The sequence below is a fragment of the Anser cygnoides genome, chromosome 4 (genome assembly GCF_040182565.1).
Source record: "Anser cygnoides isolate HZ-2024a breed goose chromosome 4, Taihu_goose_T2T_genome, whole genome shotgun sequence".
NCBI classification, from domain to species: domain Eukaryota; kingdom Metazoa; phylum Chordata; class Aves; order Anseriformes; family Anatidae; genus Anser; species Anser cygnoides.
The window spans coordinates 62,471,754-62,497,820 of NC_089876.1; the positions used below are offsets into that span (position 1 = coordinate 62,471,754).

The 26,067-nt window shown below is 38.8% G+C and overlaps 1 long non-coding RNA gene across 1 annotated transcript; it reads left to right on the forward strand.

Annotated features, from left to right (window-relative positions):
- The first annotated feature begins 1,720 nt into the window (after positions 1–1,720).
- LOC106035148 (uncharacterized) lies at positions 1,721–5,301 on the forward strand. Its single transcript, XR_010830947.1, has 3 exons — positions 1,721–2,095; positions 2,369–2,500; positions 5,162–5,301. It is a non-coding gene; the product is annotated as an uncharacterized lncRNA (long non-coding RNA).
- The last annotated feature ends 20,766 nt before the right edge of the window (positions 5,302–26,067 follow it).

Sequence of the window (26,067 nt, forward strand, 5' to 3'; positions counted from 1 at the left end):
CATAAGTGCAAAGATAACTGTTAATGACCTTTCATCCCCGTGGATTCCTGCATTTCTCTGAAATAGCATTTGAACAAACTGTATGCAGTGAAAAGCAATTACTTAATCAAAAGCAGGTATAGACTACAACAATTTAAGAGGAGAAAAAAATCCGTTTTCTTATACAGGCAGATTATAACGGCAGGAAACATAGTATCAATAATTTTAAGTGTTTGAATATTTGAATTGCCAAATATTAGCAAACATTTGCATCATTAGAGGTTTGCATCGTTACTATAAGAAAACACTTAGAAAACATCAGAGTCAGATTCACTTTTGAGGGGAAGAAAAATAAACACACACACACACGCAAACCACAAGATAGCATGCCTGTGGAAAAAATGTATTCAAAAGAAGGAAGTAAAAAAAACAGATGATGAAAACCTGGCAGTGCTACCAGAAAACAAATGTGATGAGTTTGCATTGTTGAACAGCAGCCAAAAGACCAATATGAACTTAGGCTGTTTACAGAGGATAGGCATCAAACTAGACAGCAGGGGACCTGATCTGTGTGGTCTGTCTCTGCACAGCTGACCTTGGGCAAGTCGTTTGTCATAAATGTGTTTCCTTTCTCTTCTTTAAAACTGAAGCAAAATGTTCTTGCTCTAAAGATCTTGGGATTGGATAAAGTTTGTATGTAGCTCCTCAAGTCAACTAACCAGTTACAATGGGCTACTTGGCTGTATTTTTTGTTTTTAAAAAAAGTTAGATAAGGAGAAGGAAAGCTTTGACAACAAGCCCAAACATGTTTATCACCCATAGTCAGATAGTTATCTAAATATAGCATCATTTTCAACTCTCTGCTATAATCCTTGCCAAAAGACAATTTCTCCCCATAAATCATGCATCTCTTTGAGTGCAAGCTTATCATTTTCAATTATTGTAACTTCTGGTTGCCTGCTGTTCCTTCTGGGTCAAAAGTAGATCTTTCAGAATGGTAGAGCAGCTCCACCAAAGTTAGTGTTGTTCATCCACCCCTGGGAAAGTAGGAGAAAGGACACTTAAAGACATTTAATTTACATCCCATCAGTGTTCTGTGGCTGACCAAAAAACCTACTCAGCATCAGTAAGAACTCAAGCTTTTCAAGATGTAACATGTCTTGACAGAGACACAAGATCTTAAAAACACTTACTAACTCTTGATTATGAGCCTTGTCATGATACTCCTGTAGTAGTACTTTGCAATTCAAATACTTCGCAGATCTCACTTCAATGCAATTATAATTTACAAGCCCTAAAATGAAATACAGGTGCTGTATTTCAAAAAACAAAGATACTGGCTGATGTGTACCTATAAGGTCAAAAACTTGTTTTACCATGATTTCAACAATTCAGCCATTCCAGTTAGTGGCAAATTTGTCCAAGAGAGTCACAGTGATGTAAGGAAAACTAGTTTTAATAAAACACCAGACAGAGCTAACCAATCATTACCAGGCCAAATATTTCAAAAGGAGAACTAGAGCAAAATGATGGGATGACAATGAATCAAATGTTATCATATCCTTGATATTGTCTTTATGAATGCCTTTTCATAGCTCAGTGTCAGTTATTTGACTGATATGTGGTGCAGTTGCTTATCTGATCAACAGTAATAGAAGGCTGAGTGTCCTCAGCCACCAAATGCTTGCAAACAGGGAGTGAACACATAGCATTACCTCACAAAGTTAGCTTGATCAGATTATTGAAAGCACCTGTTAGCAGACTGCCAGGGGCGATTTTTTATATAATCAGCTACATTTAGCAAGTGGCTGAGAGGTATGCAAATGACAAATTGAAAAGATGTTCTCAAGAAAATTGTGCAGCAGCATCTTTTTGACACAAGACATAGATTGACTGTTGGTGTTAGCAAATACTCTCTGTGACATCAAAGCTCGTCACCTAGACTGAAACTGTGAACCACACAAGCAGTGTCATTGACAAAGCATCCTGTCTTTCCAAAGGACAGTTATAGTCTGAGGGTGGGCAAGAGATGGGGAGGGGACATCACCAGGGCGGCTGACCCAAACCAACAAAAAGGATATTCCATACCACATGGTGTAACACTCAGCAATAAAAGGTGGGAAAGGGGAAGAGGGAGGGGTCTCTTGTTATGAAGACGTCCGTCCTCCCAAACAACCGCTATGCATATTGAGGCCCAGGCACTGCTTCCTGAGCCAAACATGACTCATTGATGGGACATAATTTTTTATTATTTTTTTTCTCTGTGTACTTCTGCAAGGCCTTTGCTTTTTTCTTTCTTTCTTTTTTTTTTTTTTTCCACTCTTCCTTTCCTTTTCCTTATCCTTATCCTTACCTCAACTCATGACCTTTCTTTTTTTTTTTTTTCCAGCATACTTTCTTCTTCTGCTACCTACTGAGGTAGCAGTTGCGGTGGAGTTCAGCTGCCCAGCAAGGTAAAACCACCACAGGGAGATAAGCAAAGGAATGAATATGAAGGAGCTGAAGCAAAGGAGCTGAAAAGGTAGGGGGCTTATCTGAAGTACACAGCCCATCAGTTTTTGTGAAAAGCCAGTCAAAGCTGCTGACATTTTCACGTGCTTACTAGCTGCCTTTGCAGATGTCATACGTATCTAAATTTCTTCTCCCTACAGATATTTTTTCTAGATGTTTTGCTGAGTGAGACAGTGTCCAAAACTTCACGGGGGCATCTTTTCAGTGCTTGCCTGTGCCCACAAACTTTGAAGTGAGGGGAAACCATGACTATGTGCCATTTTACTAGTTGGCAGCTAATAGTTGTTTCTTATTGTCTGTCTCATCTTACATTGTTCTGTTTCCTATGCTATGTGGGAGATGGGCTATTTGCAGTGAATAACGGTTGCAAATTTTACCATGTTTCTCTTCATACATTATTCACTAAAAATATTCTGATTGTATAAATATGTTTGTTTTGGAATTTATTTGCCGAAGATTTATACGCAAACATATCAGCCTATGGGTTATTCATGAACTATTTGTTTTGATTTTTATTTTGAAGTTCTGTGTCTTTGTATCATGATTGCAGTGAATATATCATTATTTCTTCTACTTCTGTTCATAACAGGTTAAATGAGGTTTCCTGCTAGCCACATAGAGAACCGTGAACTAGGCACAGACCAATTGCTCTCTCTCTCTCTTTTTCTTTTTTTCCTGACAAAATAAATAGAAGAATCTATTTAGATATTTAAAAAAATGGAAAAGTTTTGGAACACTGTCAAATTGTATTCATAGTTTTTATTCAAATGAACACATATAAGCATATTTTTGCAGTATTTGTTCATGTAGCATAGTATTGATAGATATTCTCTAAGGAGAAAATTTCATTATAACTTACCCATGGATATGAATGCCATATCTTGAGTAGAAGTAATGACTGTAGTTTCACTGTCCTGAAATTGCTGGCTGTATTTGGAAAACATTGAGATCTGCTCTTCTGTCCCCAAAGGCTGTGCATCCTACTATAGAGCATGGCAGTGGAGCACAGCTTTTTGCAAACTGAGGAAAGGTGTTAGCAGCCCAGTGAAGTTTCTGCTTTATCAATCCATAAACCAACTAATTTCTTGTGCTATTCTAGTTCTGAAATTTATCTGAGGATTATATCTGCAGCTTGGACAAACGCTGAGAATTTTGCTGTCTTCCATTAACCTGTATACAGGCTTGGCTTTCTTTTTGCCAGGGGCAAGTCTTATATTTATGTTAAAATAGAAGAGGTGTTATTTCTAATAATTTTCTGTTGAATTATGGAATGATTTTTGTCTATTTCAAAATGATTTTCCTAGTATGTCTTTCATGGAACAAACCGAACAGAGGCAAAGTAAACATAGTCTTGTAATGTAAAGGAAAACAGGAGAACTTTTTTTTTTAACTGACTACAACCTGCCAAAAAAGTAAAGTGACTTGGAAATTCATCGGCTAAGAGCACAGATTTGCTTCTTGAAAATTTCTAGGTTGGTGAAAAATAACATCAAAAAATGGTTCAGCAAAGAAAGACATAACAAGAGCATTGCCTGGATCTTATAGCCAATTTAGAAGCAGGCACAAATAACCCATGGGAAAGGTGATAAAACTTTTTAACAAACTATCAAGAGAAATGATTAATTCAATATCTTTACAAAATCAGAATGGAAAATTACCTTTCAGCTACATCCACATTGCTGGCTTCAATATAGATGGATGTGCGTCTTTGTCTGCATTGCTAGAAGAGGTCATATTACATGATTTAACAGGGCTTTCTGGCTTCAAAATCAATTCTGCTGTTGGATAGGTTTTCCAATAGGATGAACAGAGGCAAAAAGGAGTAGCCATGATGTACCCGTGCATCTATGACAGCTTCAATATCTTTTATTACTTCTTTGGCAGGCAGAAGATTTCTCTGCAACCACTTCTCTCTTCCTATTTTGGGAAGTCTCTGTTTCCTGAGCCATGGCAGAATTTACCATTTGAGCTGTTTGTGGAAGTAGTGTCAGGCTCATTGTGTCAGCCCTGAGAGAGACTTTTGTAGAGCCACACTTAACGAGTCTGTGGCCGACTTTCTTTACAGAAAAGGTTGTAGAGCACAAGCAATACTGGCAAGTCTTTCTTAAGCTAGGCAACCTCTGGATCTCTGAGAATATTTTTAGTAATATGCTGCTGCATGATGTATCAATCTCTTACCCTTAATGCTGCCCTTTCACTTATGAAGTAACAGCAGGTTCTATATAAATACAATTAGTATATATGTAATAGGTTTGCCATATTTAGAATATATGAAAGCTACCTAGCACATAATTTTATATAATTTGACTAAACTTATTCATTTTATGCAATTCAGTTCCAATTTGTAGTAAATCTATGAAATAACAGGCAGACTTTTAGAAAGAGGTTAAGAAAAATGATTTTTTCAACAGACAGATGCATGCTAGTTATACGAGAAATTGTAATTTGTTTAAGAAACATGAGCCTTCAAAAATCTGATCTCTTTGTGACACCTTGCTTCTATTTTGCTGTGCTACGAACTTGACAGTAAATATTAGCACAAAGTAATATAAAAATAAACCTCACAGAATCAATATATGAGAACTGTAATAGTTGCTAGAGATATGTTAGAAACAAACTGCTGCCATCAACAGCAACTACATTACTGAAACATGGTGTTCTAATTGTGCAGATTGGCTTCCAAAAAAGCTGTTGAGGTCAGCAGTCAGTGCTCTTTGAGAACTTCACCCAGGTGCTAAGCAACCAGGACTGGTGAACCACAGATCTTTGCACATTCCTTTGCACTCCTGTAAAGAAGGTATGACCAGGATATTAAACAGACCTTGTGAAAACTGTCTGTTAATGTGTGAATTTCATTTAAAATAATTATAAAATAATATTTTAGTATCACAAATAAAATATTTTTGTTCTCTTTTTAGTGCATTTTCTGATTCTTTCAAATTTGTGTTCAAGACATTTATGCCAGCTATAAACTTATGTGCTTATGCAGCACACTGCTATAAAGTTGAATAAATATGTAACTTGGCAATGGATTACATAAATAACTAATTTCAATAATATAAACCAAAAATGAAAACCAAACAGTACAGTCTGCATGTTTGCTGAATATTTGTCTCAAAAGAAAAAATGCAAAGTAACGATCATGCATCTTTTTATTAATCCGCTGCTACTTTTAATCACAGGTGGTGGTTATGACTGTTAGGATAGAAACAAAGTGCAAAAATTAGACTAAGGTGTAAGAAAGAGGTGAAGGGCTGACAAAATCAAATAACCTGATCAGCTGCTTCTAGGTATCTTTGAATATCAGATGTGTGTTATTGAAAATCCTTTGCAATAATTTTAATTCTAAATAGATTCTAATCCCAAAATGAGTACAGACTGGGAGAACTCATTGAGAGCAGCCCTGCGGAGAAGGACTTGGGGGTTCTGGTGTATGAAAAGCTCGACATGAGCCAGCAGTGCATGCTTGCAGCTCAGAAGGTCAGCTGCATCCTGGGCTGCATCAACAGAGGAGTGGCAACCAGGTCGAGGGAGGTGACTGTCCACCTTTACTCTGCTCTTGTGAAGTCCCATCTGGAGTACTGCACCCAGGTCTGGGGATCCAACACAAGAAGGACAAGGACCTGTTAGAGCAGGTCCAGAGGAGGGCCATGAGGATGATCAGAGAGCTGGAGCACCTCTCCTATGAAAACAGGCTGAGAGAGCTGGGGATGTTCAGCCTAGAGAAGAGAAGGCTCTGGGGAGACCTCATTGTGGCCTTCCAGTATTTAAGGGGGGCTTAAAAAATAGATAGAGAGTGACTTTTTACACAGGCTGATAGTAATAGGACAAGGGGGAACAACTTTAAACTAAAAGAGGTGTGATTTAGATTAGATAAAAAGAAGAAATTCTTTACTAAGAGGGTGATGAGGCACTGGAACAGGTTGCCCAGAGAAGTTGTGGATGCTCCATCCCTGGAATTGTTTAAGGACAAGTAGGACGGGATCCTGGGCAACCTGATCTAGTGGGTGGCATGCCTGCCCATGGCAGGGGGGTTGTAAGTAGATTGTCTTTAGGGTCCCTTCCAAGCCAAACCATTCTGTGATTCTATGAAATGTACATTTACATTTTACTGGATAGTGTTCAAAAACAGTCCTGAGAACAAAGATCAGAATGCAGGAGCCTCCTTTCTAGATTTGATTCCCAAATCCCTAAAAGGAAATTTTTGCAGATGAAAAACACCTAGCTTATAGAGACTTTAAGACACCAGTGATCAAACAGTAAAGCTCAAATGAGCTAAATAAAAAAACTGTGCTGTGACCACCCCAAGTACAGTATGGCATGTAATTGATAAGGAATGGTCAAAAAGCAGAAAAAAAAGCAGAAAAAGCACGTTTGCTTACGACTTCTCTGCTCCTTACCTCTAAACTGCCCTCTCAAAATAAGGAAAGAAAGAGAAAGCATCGAGATTGATGTTACTTTGTGATATCATACAGTTTTGTAGCAAATCCATACCAACCTATCTTTAAAATGGCTGGCTTTTTATGAACTGCTTTTGAAGCATAATAGTATGACATAAATCACTGACTTAACTATTTCTTAAGATGCCTTTTAAAGTCTATTTTATAACAATATAAATCAATTTCAGAACATCAACAAGGCAATCAAAGACATGCACTCTGACTGCAGACGTGCTTCTGGGCTAGTTGGAGGCACTCTCTCAACATTCACCCAGCATATCCCCTTATTGTATTTCATTGTCATGCTTCAGTCTTGAGCTTCAAAAGCTAAAACTACAGTGAAGTAACTTACCCTGCTCTGCAAGGGACTACTCTTAAAAAGGCGTTGGAAGAATGGCTTTTGCCAAGGTTTCGTTTTTCCTTGCAGGCTGTGCAAAGAACATGCAGGCCTTGTTTGCCCAGGCAGCATTAGGAAAACTAAAATTAATTGAGGTAGTCAAAAATGCTGTTGGTGTTTGGTACCTACATTATTATATTTGAGGAAATGAAGGCTGTTCTTGTAGTAAGAAGAATGATCTCTAATAAGCTGTGTAATGGCAATATACCAAGGCCATCCTCTATTACACAGAGAGACAACAGACTGTGATAGATTATTTCAGTATATGAAGGATACCATGTTTATCTTGGAATATTAAAAATGAAAAGCTTTGACATATTAAATGCATTTATTTACAGATAAAACATTTATTTAAATGTTGTCATAATATCAAGAAACAGAGAAGTTAACTTTTTAAAAGAAACTCTCCCCCTTAAACCCAAGACTGATTCTTGTTGTTGTTGTTTGGTGGTGTGTTTTTTTTGTTGTTGTTTGTTTGTTTGTTTCTGTTTTTGAAGGCCTGCTTCTGTTGAACCTTAGGGTGTTTCTGGTAATTGTCTCATTCTCTTGCTGCTTAAGCTATTGAATAGGTTTTTGATTTCATTCCACTTTCCTGCTAGTAGCATTTTGCCTGTTTCTTTACATATATCTACAATATGGTATTCAGGAATAACAGTAGGAAACTCTCTTCCATGTCTGCCTGCTTTCTATCTACCAAACATATTGTTAGGAGTCAACCCGTCCATATCCTTTAGCATCATTACTGTCTTTTCTGTCCCATGAGATGGAAAACACAGGGAAAATGTTTCTCCTCCAATTAAGATGAACATACTCTGATTTGTTACTCCTTGCAGAGCTGTGAATGAATATCTCTTTCTTTTGTTTATATTCCCAGTAGAAAAGATAGCAGATAGGATTTGACCAAGGGTGTGTGTGTGCAGCTGTTACCTGCTACACTGCTTCAGATGCTTCTGTGATTTAACGTACATTGTCTAAAATAACAACTTTGTGAAGCTAGATATGCTTGGATTCCAGGATGATAACTGGTAAATCAAATATTTCATTGCATCAGACTTTTTGGCTGTTAGATAATTCATCTTAGAAGCCTTGTAGAGTACGATCATAACTCTAGAGGGGGGAAACCAGTGTCCCACTGTTAAAATTTAACTTTGTAACTAATCATGAAAATGCTCATTCTCTGGAAGTCTGAGTAAGCATGGCATGTGACTCCAGCAGAATGGCCTCCTGAGTTCAGAATGTCAGTAATGAAGGCACTGCAGTGCTGATGTGACCAGGAATCTGTGCGATGGCTCATCATCACAAACCCTGATATCATGTTTCATACTGCTTTAGTGAATGTTTCAAAGGATTTGGTGATTTTCATGGAGTGTCTGCACTGTTTGGTTCTCCTTGATTGTCTAATTTTCACTGCTTTATGGCAGACTAGAAGGTTCATGAGTCTTGTCATAAAATAGATGGAAGAACTTTGCCATTCAGTTCAGGCTCCATATTTCTCCTAACAAAATGACAAGCCAATGTACCTAAAATTACAAGGCAGGTTATGTTGTTATTTTTTCACCCAGCAGAAATTATTGAGAATGAAATACCGATAATAAACCATAACAGCACTACTTTGAGCAGTACGTTATATACAGACCAATAGAATCTATTATTATTACTGCAGTTTAGAGCTACTGCAAAACTTTTATGCTACTGCCTAATACATGTTACCTGGACTTGGATTTTTAGTGTTGGGATATATACTTTAGCATACTTTAGGTAGATGTTAAGGCTTGGGTCCAAACTAGTTCAGAAATAGAATGCTTGATACAGAAATTACTTTGTTAAGTAACAGAGCATTTCTTATGCTGCAAGTCAGAACTGATGTCTGCAATGATTCCTCCAGACCTCAAACTCTTTTAATTCAGTTTAAACTAATTAGAGGCACCTATCCAGGTTCATAAGATACCAGTTTACTACCTCTTTAATGAAGAAATCCTATAGTATTTAATGAGGATGAATCTGTATAGGTTTATGCATGCTTAATATGATTCTGCACATTTAATAATTACTCTATAAGAACGTCGGAGAATGGAAAATTGTATGTCATTTCTTCTAAATTCAATGCTATGCATTGCTGTGCAGTTGCTATGCATTGCTGTGCAATTTTCTGCTGTACTGATTATTTTTAAAAGCTGTGAAAAAGATACAACTTTCTTACAAATGCCATTATCTTTTGATCTTGCATGTCTTCAGTAAAAGAAGTACTTAGATTTTTCTTAAACTTCTACTATGTGCAGTATGTGGAGATGCAATATTATTATTGTGTGTTTTTTTACAAATGTTAAAGCAGTGATATAAAAGTTTGAAGTCCAGAAAGTATCCTTCTTATAATTGCAGAACTGTAGAAATAGTTTGACAACGTCTAGATACAAGAAGGAAGAACAAATAAATATGTGTAGTCCACAACAGTAATAATGACTATCTACATGAATTAATTTGGAAATGGTTTTATATATGCGTCATACACTGCTTTTTAAATCTATACCCTACAGAACAGCTCTATATTTATGAAACTGATCAAACCATTTTCATCTTAAACAGAACGAAACTTGATTGTGTAATAAAACTAATATGCCGAAAGAAATGGCTGGTTTTGCTTTGTGTGTTATCATTCCTAGGAAACTGTGTATTCGCTTGCTGATAATGATAATTCAAATTAATTATGAACAAGCATTTTAAGCAGATAGGACTTTTTTTTTTTTCCTTTTTTTTTCTCTTCATTATATTTTAATCAAAAGTTTTGGAGAGTTTTCTTTTCATATAGCAGGGATAAATCCTCTGGTTGCCACAGAATTAAATTTCTATGTCTGAAATTATGCAGAACTGATTTAAGAAGTGATGAAGCCTCTTCAACTTACAGTTTTCTAGTGTATGCTGTGGTAAATTTTGACCTTGTCAGGTGAAGACAGTTGAATTATGATCCAGCCCCTGTGAGAAATGATATGTCTACCATATTAGATTAATTTCCTGTAAACTTTACCATTTTGCATTACCGAACCTTGTAAATGTCATCTTTATCCATCATCATGCAATATTTTCATGTTGCTTATGGAGCAGTTCTCATTTCATTTTCAGCTTTTCTAAAGAGTTCTATTTCACTGTTAAATTATGCTTCTTATGTTCTGTATTTTTATTAGTTTTTGTCTGCACAGCAGCCCTTAAAAAGTTAATGAATGTCTTAGTTTCACTGTAAATTACTTGATGGCACTTCTCTTTGAGAAAGTCTAGATGTACTTTTTTTTTTTTCATATTTTCTGTGAGAAAAAAGGGATGTCTATATTATTGTTGTAATTAAAATAAGAAATGAAATATGAAAATTCAAAGATTTAATCTCATATTCTTTCTAACTAGCTCTTTCTGTCCCGAATGCATAGAATTACATTCTAATGTGGAGAACTCGGATCTACAAAATAAAAATAAAGTAACTTATAGAAATATGAAACTGCAAAGATCTAAATTAAATAGAAACCTGAGACCATAAAGATAGGCCTTTAAGTCTGTACTCCAGAGCACTTTCTTTTCTTCTTCTGTGAAAATTATGTGTAGATACTACTGATGAGGATGGTTTCCTTGCTTGATAAATTACATAGGCTTAGCCAATCAAAACCACAAAAGAAATATCCTATTTCTCAGGGCTTATATGAAGTGGAAATTTTGGTCCATCTGCTTAGATCCTTCAGCTATTAACACTCTTAAGAAATTATGTTCCTAATGAGAAAGCAGTGTTGCAGTTGGAACTAATTTATATTACTAATTTATCTTCCTTAGCTGAATTCAGGAGATGGATTTTGTCCCCTTTGTTCTTATCCCATTAGTTAATGATTTTTATTTACCTATCGTGGAATATCCAGTCAATATCTCCTTTTATTTAAGCCATTTAAATGTGCCTGTATTTATTTTAATTCTGTTTACCTCTTCAGCTCCCCACATTTAATGTTAAGAATGTGAAGGTGTTGCCTTCAGATGAAATTGTTCTGAGCCTTACCATGTTGCTTATATCTGTCCTTATATCCACTAAGTAAAAATAGCTCATTTTTTACTTGAAAACAATTTTTCAACCAAAGTGTCTTTTGGATTATATTGATCTATTTGTTTAACCTATAAACTAAACAAACTTTGCCTAAAAGAAACTTTTCTGTTTGATTTGAAAACCTAAAAGCTCTCCCTTTTACTCCTCATGACACCTTTTATTTCCATGAGCCATTTTATTAAAATGTCAAAAATATGGTATGCAGGAGAAATGTTTATTTTTTTTGCTTGTTTTTTTGTTTTGTTTTGTTTGTTTTGTTTGTTTGTTATCAGTTCACATTTCTAGCCTACTGTTATGGGCTTAACCATTGCTCTACTGTCCATGCCCTATGAATATTGGCCACATAGTAAAGCACCTCTTTACTCATCTGAGCTACTTCATGTCAATATTTTATTTCTAAAATCCATTCATACATTTTATATTCTAATTCCAATCTGTTCTGTCCTCTTTTAACAGCTTATTTGATACCTCTGCTATCCACTAATAAAGAACAATTAAGAGAAAGACTATTTCTGACATCAATGTACATGAGGTTTTTGTTCACATTTTTTTGTCTGAAATCATACTTTTAATGTAAAACAGTCATGAAAAGTAAATATTTTTGGAAAAAGATTGATAAATATGAGTTTGTTATGATAAAGAATACAATATATTATTCTAAAATCCTTCTTTTTTTTTTCTTTTTCTTTTTGTTTTTTCATTTTCCTCCTATATGTTTCTTTATTATTATTATTTGGATTAGCTTCTTCAGTTGTAAAGAGGTACTTCTTATTTTCTGTGTGGTTTATCCAGCAGAGGGAGCTATGGGCATATACACTTAAACTGTATCCTGCAAAGGCAGAGTAATTAACAATAAATTTAATGTTTACATGTGATTCGTAATGCAGTTGTTCTCCAAGCTAATGGATATAGGTCATCTGTGACCAACATATTGTAACCTAGCAGGATGCACTGGGAGTGTGTTCAAACAACCTTGTCAGGACACTGTAAATATCTGATGTTCATGGCACAGTCCTAGAGATCACTAGTGTGCTGCAACAGTGGTGAATTTAGTATGTATATGTATCACTTTTGATACCATTTTTATATCTCAGATGTTGAACTAACTTCAGTATGTATTAACATGGTCAAGGCAGTGCTTTAAATCACTTTTTTTTTTTCTCCTTATGAATATGTGTGACGAAGTATTTTTGAAATGAAAATCTTTGTTGGCAGGACAGTCATACTGTAAGAAAGTTAAATGTAATTTACTGTATTTTTTATGTCAACAATATATCCAGGAATATGCTAATTTGTAAACACTTTCTGGCATATTTCAGTTTTAAATTAACATTTTAATTTCAAAGGGAAGAAGGAGTCATACCTGGGGCTCAGCATAAAGGCTGAGCACCATGAAGGAGCTCCATGTTTAATCCTCCTGAAATGCAGCAAGCTGGAGTTCAGTGTTCTTGAAAAGAGTCTTTCTGAAGAATTTCTTTGAAGGCTGTGGGGGAGATGGTGTCACTATCCATAAATGCATTATTCTGGTTTGCTTTCCTCTGTCCACATGAAAGAAATCCAAGAAGCAAGAAATCCAAGATTCCCTGAAACCTAAGGATGTTTATAAGGGACTGCCGTATGGGGTCTTTGACAGTCCATGATATGTATATGAAAATATATCAAAAATCTATGATGTGATTATTTAAGCTCATTAGTATATAATTATATGCATTGTGATATAACTCCCCCAACCAATTCCTGCTTAGACCTGTTCAGATTTACATCTACATCATGATATCAAGAATGACAGTGTTGTTCTGATAGTATTTCAATGTATTAAGACTGATTTAAAATCTTTGCTTTGCCTGGTATGTACTAGGTCGCAACAGGCAATATACCATGAATGTGGATTCCTGGTTTCCTGAAGCATGCCTGACTATAGCTGTTACTGGTGTTTGCCACTTGGGTCAAAAACAATGTCTGTAATGATATGTCAAAGTGTTGGGCAAGGAGAACAGCTGAGAACCAAGTATACAAAGCCATTGCACATGGATTACGTTACACAATGTCTTGAATAAGTCTTTTTTGGCACCAGACAGAGGTGCTCACCAAAGTGAGTAAGAGAAAAGGTGTAGCAGTGCCGCTGCCACCTCTGAGATTTACTCAGCATGGCTCACTGCCTGTTTACTTTGACATGCACTTCAAGTTCCAATTTGCAGTGACTACCACTATTCCTAACAATGTGCTAATGTGTACAAAGTAATTTCCAGTGATCCAACGCTATAAAAGCAGTCCCTACGGAGTGCCGCAAACAGGACGCGCTAACAGGACCGGCTTAGGCAGTTAGCGCAGGCAGTTTAGGCGGGGCAGTTCAGGAGGGGCAAGGAGGAGTGTGAGGAGGATCCTCCCCCCCCTTTCCCACCTCCCTTTCTCTGCCCCTCCTCTCCTCAGGGAACTCTGCCTCGTTACATCTAGAATTAATTCACCATGGTGGGCACCCGTCGCAGTGGCCGGTCCGAGGCGGCAACCCAAGCGGAGGAGATGCTGCCTCTCTGGATTCATGTGGGCACTCAGGTGGATCCCCTGAGGGGGGAAGTAGCAGTCCAGACAGGTGACTGCGGGGAGCTCCAGAATCTGGAGACCCACCTGGGTCCTGAGGGAAGAGAGGGCTGTCATGGGTGCAGGTGTGCCCTGCTTAAGGAACTCCTCGAGGAGGTGGCTGGGCTGCAGCGAGAAATTGGCAGCCTGAGGGGCTCCTGGGAGTCTCTGAGGGTGACAGATAGGAGGTGTCAACCTGCCCCTGCTGATGCCCAGCAGCCCCCTCCTAAGTCCCTGCAAGAGGTAGAAGCTGACCCAGCTGATCACATGCAGTAAAGAGGGCTTGACCGCCCACAAGAGAAAAGGGGCTGGACCCTTGTCACAGCTCGAAGCAGAAAGAGACATTTGCCTCCTACACCAATGGTGCCACCAACCGCCATGGTGTCCCTGGGTAATAGATTTGAGGCTCTCAGGCAGGAAAAGGAAGAGGTTGAGGGTCTGGACAATAGTCCGAACCTGGGACGCAACCCTGAGAAGTGTGTCAAGATCGGGGGAAGTACTGAGCATAGGGATTGGGGCCGGATGGGGCACTGCATCACAATCAGTGCCACAAAAAAAGAACAGAGAGTCTTAGTGATAGGAGACTCCTTGCTGAAGGGCACTAAGGCTCCCATTTGTTACCCAGATAACCTATCCAGAGAGGTGTGCTGTCTTCCTGGGGCACGTGTCGGAGACGTGAGGGAGGCTCTGCCGCAGCTCATTAAACCGGAGGACTACTATCCTCTTGTTGTCATTCAGGTTGGATCCTGGGAAGCTGCAACTAGAAAAATGAGGAATATTAAAAAGGACTTTGCATCCCTGGGAAGGATGTTGAATGGATCGGGGGTGCAGGTAGTGTTCTCCTCTGTCCTCCCGCTGGGTGACTGGGACCCAGAAAGAAGGAGGAGAACGGGACAGGTAAATGACTGGCTGAGGGGGTGGTGTCTGGACCAAGGATCTGGGTATTTCAATCCTGGGCAGTCCTTTGAGAAGCCGGGTATGTGGGCTGCTGACCAACTCCAACTCAGCAAGTGGGGCACAAGTGTGTTGGGGAGCAAGCTTTCTGGGCTGATTGCCAGGGCTTTAAACTAGGTTTGATGTGGGAAGGGAGGGGAGCTAAAAGTGACAGAGAAGGGCTGGGGGAAGTTGTCACTGCTGTCACTGTTGAAGATACTAGGGAAAAACCTTTGAGTTGTCCCATAGGATTGTCTGAGGGCTCCTCAGAGAAGGTAATGGTACCAATACTCTGTCCGGAATCTTCTTCTTGCATCTCTCCAGGGGTAACTGAGCCTGCTGCTTCCCTAAAGTGCCTGTATACCAATGCGTGGAGCATGGGAAATAAACAGGATGAGCTCAAGATCTGTGTTCGGTCTCAGGGCCCCGATCTCGTTGCAATCATAGAGACATGGTGGGACAGCTCGCATGACTGGAACGCTGTCATGGAGGGCTATGTTCTTTTTAGGAAAGACAGGCTGGGGAAGCGAGGGGGTGGTGTTGCCCTTTATGTGAGGGAGCAATTAGAGTGTACCCAGCTACACCTGGGGGAGGGTGAAGGACAAGTGGAGAGCTTGTGGGTGAGAATTAGGGGGTGGGCTGGTATGTGGGTTGTTGTATGTGGGCTGTTGTGGGGGTGTACTACAGGTCACCAGATCAGAAGGAGGAGGTCGATGAGGCCTTATACAAGCAGCTGGTAGTAGCCTCACGATCATGGGCGCTGGTTCTCATGGGGGACTTCAATTATCCAGACATCTGTTGGGTAAGCAACTTGGCCAGGCATGTGCAGTCTAAACGGTTCCTACAAGGCGTTGAAGATAATTTTCTGACGCAGGTGGTGGAGGAGCAGACAAGGCGGGGGGTGCTTCTGGACCTTGTCCTTACCAACAGGGATGGGCTTGTTAGGGATGTAAGGGTTGGGGGAAGCTTGGGATGCAGTGACCATTAGATGGTGGAGTTCAAGATGGAACTTGGTGGAAGAAGTAAGACTAGTAGCAGGATTGCTACCCTGGACTTTCAAAGAGCCAACTTCGACCTCTTCCAGGACCTGCTTGGGAGTATCTCATGGGCTAGGTTGCTAGAAGGCAAGAGTGCTTGTGAGAGCTGGGCTACATTTAAACAGCACTTCTTCCAAGCTCAGGATCGGTGCATCCCTAAGAGTACGAAATCAGGGAAGGGGGGCAGGAAACCTGCGTGGATGAGCAAGGAGCTCATCGATAAGATCAAAAGGAAGTGGAAGGTCAATGAAATGTGGAAAAAGGGCCTGTCCTCTTGGGAGGAGTATAGAAGTGTTGTCAGGGCCTGCAGGGACGCGACGAGGAAGGCTAAAGCCCACCTAGAGATGAGGCTTGCAAAAGAGATAAAAGATAATAAGAAGGGTTTTTTTTAAGTATGTAAACAGTAAAAGGAAGACTAGGGATAATGTGGGTCCCTTGCTGAACGAGGTGGGGGTGTCCTGGTAACGGGACACGCCAAGAAGGCGGAGATACTGAATGCTTTCTTTGCTTCAGTCTTTGCTTCAAGGACTCCCCCTGGGACTCCTCAACCCTGGCGGGAGGAGAAAGGGGCTGGGAAATGGAGGGCTTCCCCATGGTTGACGAGAGAGTGGTTCGGGAGTGTCTGAGTGGGCTCAATGCACACAAATCCATGGGTCCCGATGGGATGCATCCACGTGTGCTAAGGGAGTTGGCAGAGGTGATCGCCGAAACGCTCTCTATCATCTTTGAAAGGTCATGGAGAACAGGAGAGGTGCTTGAAGATTGGAGGATAGCCAATGTCACTCCGGTCTTCAAGAAGGGCAAGAAGGAGGATCCGGGAAACTACAGGCCAGTCAGTCTCACCTCTGTCCCTGGAAAGGTGTTGGAACAGCTTGTTCTGGATGTCATCTCCAAGCAATTGGAAGAGAAGAAGGTTATGAGGAGTAGTCAGCATGGATTCACCAAGGGGAAGTCATGCTCGATCAACCTCATTGCCTTCTATGATGGCATCACCAGCTGGGTAGACGGGGGGAGAGCAGTGGATGTCATCTACCTTGACTTTAGCAAGGCTTTCAATACTGTCTCCCATGAGATCCTGATAGCAAAGCTGAGAAAGTGTGGGATAGAGGAGTGGACAGTTAGGTGAGTTGAGAACTGGCTGACTGGCCGAGCTCAGAGGGTGGTGATCGGTGGTGCAGAGTCCAGGTGGAGACCTGTGACTAGCGGCATTCCCCAGGGGTCGGTGCTGGGTCCGGTCTTGTTCAACATCTTCATCGATGACCTTGATGAGGGAATAGTGTCTGCCCTCAGCAAGTACGCCGATGACACAAAGCTGGGAGGAGTGGCTGGCACACCAGAAGGCTGTGCTGCCATTCAGTGAGACCTGGACTGGCTGGAGAGATGGGCAGGAAGAAACCAAATGAGGTTTAATAAGAGCAAGTGTAGGAGTCCTGCACCTGGGAAGGAACAACCGGATGTACCAGTACAGGCTGGGGGACGACCTGCTGGAGAGGAGCTCTGAGGAGAAGGACCTGGGGGTCTTGGTGGACAACAGGTTGACCATGAGCCAGCAGTGTGCCCTCGTGGCCAAGAGGGCCAATGGGATCCTGGCGTGCATTAAAAGGAGTGTAGCCAGCAGGTCAAGGGAGGTGATCCTCCCCCTCTACTCCGCCCTGGTCAGGCCTCACCTGGAGTACTGTGTCCAGTTCTGGGCTCCCCGGTACAAAAAAGACAGGGAACTCCTGGAAAGAGTCCAGCGGAGGGCCACAAAGATGATACGGGGCCTGGAGCATCTTCCCTATGAAGAAAGGCTGAGAGACCTGGGTCTGTTCAGCCTGGAGAAGAGAAGACTGAGAGGGGATCTTATCAATGTGTATAAATACCTGAGGTGTGGGAGACAGAGGGATTTGGCCAACCTCTTCTCAGTGGTTTGTGGGGATAGGACAAGGGGTAATGGCCACAAGATAGAGCACAGGAAGTTCTGCACCAACATGCAAAAGAACTTCTTCACGGTGAGGGTGACAGAGCACTGGAACAGGCTGCCCAGGGAGGTTGTGGAGTCTCCTTCTCTGGAGATATTCAAGGCCCGTGTGGACGCCTACCTGGGCAGCCTGCTTTAAGGAACCTGCTTTGGCAGGGGGGTTGGACCCGATGATCTTTCGAGGTCCCTTCTAACCCCTTCAATTCTGTGATTCTGTGATTCTGTAACTGTCATCTTGATGCCATCTTGGCTGTGGCATCAGATAAAAGCATTACTGAAATTACAGTACAGAAAAGAAAAAATGAAAAATGTTCATGTGTTCTACTGTTCTAAGCCTGAAAACTAGCAAAAGCCTACAATGAGCAAATCGGCAAGTAAACAAAAAAACTAAAATATTTTTGGAAATGTCAGGGACAATCTCAGTGTTTCCCTGTTCTTGAATCCATTCCTCTTCATTCTCTACAAGTACATGTTGAAAGTTAATTTTTTTAAGTAAATAAAATTTACTTTATGCTTTAATTATTTATTTTGCCAAGTTCCAGTGTTATGTGTGTTCAGTTGATGTGTCTTGTGAACTACTAACCCCCTGCATCTTGCATTGTTGTCACGGGGACTGTGTAGATAGGCAGACAATTATTAGACCAGATGTCCTAGTAAATGGTTTCTATTTAATACTCGGTAAAATGCTCTAAGAAACTGTTTTAATTAGGCAAACCACATTTTAAGTCCTTCATTGTCCAAATAAAAAAGTCAAACATATTCTAAGTTCACCTAATTTTCAGATTTTGAATGGCAACCTAGCTCACTTGAAATGTTTCTGAAGCAGAATGCTATTAAAGGCCCTATTCTACTCAGTGGCCAGCTTATAACTGAAATCGCAGATGATAGCAACAGCACAGAACAAAAGCTCCAAACACTACTTCTGATTTAGTATTAATTTATACATAGTGTTGAAGTAATTGTTCATTAGTAATTGTATAATATGAAATCTGGTAGCATTCAACATAGGAACAATTTTTAAAGTCTGTCAAGTCTCTAGATATCATAAGATGACTTCCAAATGGCTAGCCATGTTCTTTACTTAGTGGTAAATGAATTAAAAAAATCTATTATTATGACATATGAAGTAGCAAAGGGGAAATCTATTTCCATCTTCTTCTAGTTATGTTCAGTCCTTTAGAAAATCTATGTAACAGTCTTTGTCTGAAATGATTAAAAAATCAATAGCACATTTTTTTGAGAATTGTGTTTTGAAAACCTTCCTGCAAACACTGTTCTGGACATCCTTCTCCACTTGCCTGGATGCATTATCTGTAGTTGTCTTTTAATAGACTGAGACTAAATTATTAGAAAAGAATCGCATCACCAGGGAGTAAGGGTTGTCAGATACCAGTGAGATGTAATACATCAAATGCTGTTGTGTACAGCCTTATCTCATAGGCTGTTTGTTTTGGGAGACATATTTTAAAAAACAAAACAAAACAAACAAAAAAAAAAAAGAAGAAAAAAAAAAAAAGAAGTTGCTGACCCTGGCAACATATTCTAGTTCAGACTAAATAAAATAATGAATGCAAAACTGCATGTAACTCCACAGAATTAATGATTCACTGGCAAAAAAAACCATATCAGATAAAAAGTTCGTGACCTGAAAAGCAGATGCTGCAAAGCTTCTTTTCAGCAGAGAATATGTTTTATTGCTCCACAACTACAGGTAGAGTTCAGTAAGAAATATTTAGAGGTAGAGACATTTACTTTGGCACTATAAATTATTTACCATGTTCCTCCAAAGTACTCTTCTACTTCATTGAAAAATTAATTTGAACAACAGGTGGACGAGATCTGTTTTCTCTTGAATGAATGCCTGAGTTTTATAGAACGAAACAGAACAAAACAGTTCAGTTTGAAGGGACCTACACAGTTCGTCTAGTCCAACTGCCTGCCCTCTTTAGGGTTAACCAAAAGTTAAAGTATAATTTAATGAGTGCATTGTCCAAAAGTCTCTTGGACACTGACAGGCATGGGGTATCAACCACCTCTCCAGGAAGTCTGTTCCAGTGTCTGACCACCCTCATGGTAATGTTTCCTAATCTCCAGCACAAGCCTCCCCTGGTGCAGTTTTGTGCCGTTCCTATATTATCAGCAGGAAGAGACCAGCACCTCCCTCTCCCCTTCCCCTTCTCAGGAAGTTGCAGAGAGTAATGAGGTCACCTCTCAGCCTCCTTTTCTCCAGACTGTACAACCCAAGTGTCCTCACAGGACATACCTTCCAGCTCTTCTGCCAGCTTTGTTGCCCTCCCCTCTGGATGCTTTCAAGGACCTTGCCATCCTTTTGATTTTATGGAGCGCAGAACTGCACACAATATTCAAGGTGTGGCTGCACCAATGCAAAATATAGTGGGAGAATCACCACTTTTGACTGGCTGGCCACGCTGTTTAATGCACCCCAAAATGCAGTTTGCCCTCTTGTTGATCCTCCTGTTGACCAGCATCCCCATGCTTATTTATGTCTAAGCAACTTACTCACTTTGTCATTAGAGTAAATATTTAATAGTTTTGTGTAGAGTGTCCTATCACCTACATAAAACTATTAATAATTAAAAGCTATGTATAGGTTGAAAATATTTAATTAGAGAGGGCATTTGGATAGTGTTTTGAAAAAAAGTTTCAGCAAAAGGTCTGAGAAATGCATGACTTCAGTGAAGAGTTTTAATAATTGCCTCAGAAAATTATCAAAACCAAGAGCTGGATGACAACGTCACCCAAAATTCAGCCCAGATTTTCAGGAAAAGGTAATTGGGCTTTATCATTGCTGTATATTGAAGAAAGGAGTGATGTAACAGGGCAGATCAGGGACTGGTCAGTAGAAAAGGAGAGGACACCACCTCTGTATGCAGGTGGTAATTAAGTCCAGGGTCACATAGCGGCATATATCAGGAAACCGGGCACAAGAGAAAAGAAATCCAGCTTTCATATGAAATAGTGTGCTTTGCATGTATAGTTAATGGTATCATTAATGTGCTGAAGAGCCGAGAGTGGTAGCAAGGAGCAGCTGCTCAACCAATGACCATGTGTCTTCCTTTTCTTTATGAAGGTCTCTGAATAAGAAATATAGGCAATTGAGGAACAAAGGTGCATGAGACCAATGCAATTTCTTCTTTAGCAAAAGAAATAGAAATTATTTGTTTCACAGAATAGGAAATGTGCTAGGAGTGGGACAGTGATATTTCTTTGGCACTAGCAAGGTAGTTTCCTTTGCTGACACAGGAAGCTAAGCATTCCTTCTAGTAGTCTATTTTGTGCTTGTGTGCATCAAGACAGTCAGGAAATTTACCTTGCTGCTACTTTATATGGGTGAAATAGAAGGGAATATCTCTGAATTTGTTTTAGGGCTACAGATATATATATATATATATATATATATTTTTTTTTTCATTGTGGTGCTTACTACCCTGTGCTTTACTGATGATACACTCCATAAATGTACTCCCTTAGTACCTAGTCTGGTCTTGACTTTAGGAAAGAATTACCATCAGAAAAGATTTCTTGCATGGACAATAATGTGATAATAAATTGATACATGCAACAGAAAATACAGTAGCTGATTTTCTGGGATTTTATCTGTGAGGAGAGAATCTAAATTTCAGAAGCCGAAGTCTCAGGGATTTCAACTATGAATCTGAATGAGAATATACATATTCCGAGGGAAAAAAAAAAAAGCTTAATATGCTCACTACTTCTTACCAATAATTATTAAATGAATTTAACACTGTTTAGACTTTTCAGAGGCCAAGCTGTTTGTAACCTCAAATTCATTAGTTGCAGAAGTGGAAAAGGACAGATATATTATTTGATAACTTCTTGAATATTTTCTTTGCTTTTAAAATGAGCTATTTGCATAGTCCTGAATGAAATAAGGGGTTTAGGCCTATTGCTACACAAAATATTACCACTTCGCTCCAAAAGCAGGGGAAGTAATGTAGATTCTTCCATTGACCTGAGCTGTTGTGGGACCTGTCCTTTCATGCCTTTGAGAAATCTGTATTTCTCTGAAGACTTTGGAAAAGCAAAATTAATTAAATATACCTTCTTTATCATATCTTTTTGTCATTTACTGTCTTAAGGCCAAAATTTCATCAGCTGTGAAATTCCCTGCATGTTGCTTTTGTTAGTACTTCAGAGAAAATGAAAAATGTGAAAATTGGCATAATTACATGCTGGGACATTGGGCCTGGTGAAAGCAATTTTGCAAAGCTGACACAAAATATAATTGTTATTATTGTCCTTGAAAGACATTAAAAGATGTGTACAGCATTTATATTTTCTCTGATTTGGTAGTTTTTGACATTGGAAAAACATGCTGCAGAATAAATTTTGCGGAAGTCTTATTTGTTTCAATAACTTAGAAAAATCACACTAAGGTGGAAAAGGCTATTTTTGTATTAGAAGAAAGAAATAGTATATCAGTTATGCACATTATCCACATTGTACTTGTACAACAGAGCTTAATTTAGAAACTTAAAAAACATCTCATAGCTCACAAACAAGTTTTGAATAACCTTCAGAAACTTATAGTTTGCCTTTTATCTAGATACTAGAGTCAGAAATAATGAGAGAGATTTAGTACAATTAAGATTTATGTGGGGTTTTTTTTGTTTGCTTGTTTTTTACCAATGGAAAGGAGAGACTGAAGCCTCAAGCAGAATAAAACTTGCAGAATTAAGTCTGAGGTAAGCCTTGCAGCCAAATAGTCTGGAAACTCTCTCTCCTGGATGTGAACACCTGATTTTGTTGCTGAACATCATATGAATATTCCACTACCAGGAGCGGTTAAAGACTTTGCCTTAGACACTCCTGTAAGAACTATTTATAAAGAAAAACCCCTTGGATTCACATAATTAAAATAGCTATGGTCTTAACAGGCATTAAATGTTCCTATACAAAGTCAGAAAAAAATAAGAGTCTTTTAATCAAGTTCAGAAAAGTTCTGTGTGTCTTAAACATGGTGAAATGCCTTGAAGTCTATCTTTTGCTTTTAATCAGTAGCTAGTTCATTTTGTCCTTGAACTCTTCATGACTGTAGCTGCTGTATGTTGACTGTTCTGTTTACATTTTGAGAGGAAATATCCATTAATTTTTTTTAAGTAAAAGACAAAATTAATTTATTAGGCAGTGTAATTCCCTACCTAACCTGCAGTATGTAAACTGTACGTTAAAATATTTGCTTCTAGAAAAACACCAAAATTGGTCTGAAGATTTCTAGACATGGAGAATGTATGGAAAGTTTTACTTTCCTATATAGGTATTCCATATACTAATAACTTTCTTAAAATGTGTACATTAATTCTAATCTGAATATGATTAGATGTATTTTGTAAAAAGCTTTTTATTTTCACAGGACTCAGCAAAGCAGGTATTTAGATATTACTCTTTCTTCAAAAGATCAAGAAAAAGAATTAAAATGAGGATTGAGCACGTGGAAAGGAACTAAATAAGATTACATAATCATTGGATTAATTATTGTTTACATTTCCACAGCTTAAAAAATTGTGCTTATATGTATACATATAACGTTATAAGATTTTTATAAATCTTTTTAGAAATCCTTTTAAAAAAAATAATCCTGTAGAAGTTAATATTGGAAAGTGCTTTAAGAAAGTATGAGTGATGACTTGATAAAAGAGAAAGGTTTTGGGATGCTTTGAGATTAATAGGAAGAAAGGTAAGATATGTGAAGAAGAGACAGTGGTGGAAGTGTAGGCAAGTCTTAAAGTATTTAGGATCTTAAAAATGAGGTAACAGAGTCAACTTTATAATGCTGCTGCCAGTGGGAGAATTAAGGCTGAGGATGAGTTAAAAGCAGGGAGATTAAAAGCAGATATTACAGTGACCTCAGTGAGAATACCAGAATTTCAGTACCTGCCACTGAAAAGAAATGTTAATATGATGGGGAGTTTTGTTGAAGGTTTGGGCATACACTGCAACATAATCTAGGAGGAAGAGCAATGAAAAGGCAAAAACAAGGTGACTGTCACAGCTTGTTTACTGAATCTATCTCTGGTCTCTGAATCTCTGAATCTAGAGGAATCTCTAACTTGTGGGTTGCAGGCCAGGGTCATGGGATGTGATGACTAGCTAGACCTAGATTGATGAGGGAGTTAAAAACCAGGAAAGTTTTAAATGATGTCACTGTATTTACGATACAGAACTTACACCCTGTGTAAAAACTCAGATCTTGTGGAGTTCTGCTGTTTCTGTCTCTCTGAGTTTAGGTTTAACAAGGTTGGATATTTGATGAGATTTGGGATATAGTACATAGTGTGTTTTGATCAAGACTTGAGCAAGCTACAAAGAGATTACTGCATATTTTATAGCTTTATATTTTTTGCAGGAGTTGCATTTATTTTGGTTCTTGTAATGCAGAAACTCACTATAGAAAACAAGCAACTGGAGATCAGTTTATGTAACCAAATCTGCATGAGTCATAGGACAGCTAGAGACTTTTTTCTAAACAACTGAGATCTGAAAGAATGTGCTATAATCCTATAAGTAAATCCTATCTCTATGACTTCTTGCACATATCTGTGAATGAGTAAGATTTATTATTTCACTTTTGTTATTCAGAGTTTTCATGTCCCATTTTTATAATCAGAATTTACTGCGATTTTCTTTTCTGTGGAATCTTTTTTTTTTTTTTTTTTGCCAATGTATTCTAACCAGATTCATAAATTCAATGAGAACTTCCCTTGAAATGAAGTCACTGGTAGTGATTACACAACATTACTACTTTCCTATAACTGCATGAATAACACATCATTACTTTCTGTCTCGCTCCCTCTCTTCATGGTAAAGTTTGTTGTATTTGTCAAAGCTGGAGACTGTTATAGAGTTGAGAATGGCAATGTTGTGAGAGTGAAGGGTGGTGTACAGTTAACAGCATAGGCCAATATAAGCATTTATTCTGAAGCATGCAGTTCCACTCAATGTGAGATCTGGGCTGCTGCTATTTCTGTTTCTGGCATATCTTTTCCTTTTGAATGTTTCCTGTATCAGGGCAGGCTGATGCTGCAATGAGAGCAGTAGCAGGATGCTATCACAGCAAGAAATGAACTGCTGGTGGAAAATATTTTCCATTGATGATTACAAGTTGTTTTTTTTTTCAGGTGAGATTTCAAAGTTAAGAGAGTCAGGTGTCTAATTTCCTACATTCCTTAAAAAATTCCAACCAGAAAGAGAGCTGACATAAGCAGTTGATATTTGTGCCTAAAAGAGAAGGTGAAAGTATATCTGCACAATTTTTATTTATTTTTTTTTTTTAAGTGATAGTATGATGATTATCAGGCAATGTTTATACCTGGAGCAATTATATAGTGAAGGCTATAGACTTAGGACTTGTAATACTGTCTATTATTCATTGAACGCCTACATTGCATTCAGGGAAAGGTACAATCCATGCTCCAAGGAGCGTTGCTGTCATGTTCATGATTTATGATTGTGGCATTCATGCGGACTTGGGCAGCTCTCAGTTTCAGAGAGCTGTATCAGTAAGTTTGATATTTGGGGGGTGGAGCGGAAGGGAGAAGGGAGAGAGAAAAGTAAAAGTACTGACAATAAGGTTTTGTAGCTTCTGTGGTTTAGCTGAGGTTTGTAAAATGCATGTCATCCAAAATCATTTTTTAACAGGAGTCTTTTGGGACTGGGTGAAGTGCTTCTGAATTCTAGACCAGACATGGATTCTGTTTCATTTTTCAGTCATTATGGTAGACATCTGCCAGTTGTGCCTGCTTCCTTGATCGCTGGGGTGTCAAGAGACAGGTAGTCCTGGGAATTCCATTTTAGTGGTCTTCTTGTTTTCACCTGTGTGCAGAATCACATTTCTTTCTCAAGCCCAGATTCAAGCTAAGCCTCCTCCTCCTTCTCTTTGGTTGACTAGTTAATTATGCAGATGGCTGCAACTGCACTGATAGATGAAAATTAAACACTACATAGTTGTGAATTTTAATAGTTATTTTGCCCGGTTCTTCTTTTCTTGACCCAGCCCAGGCATTTATCAGTGGATACATTTAATACAGTTACAAAAGATGCAGTCAAGCAATGTATAAACTTTACTGTGTTAAAATGACAGAAAGGTTCAGTAGTGACACAAATCTTACATTCCCAGATCA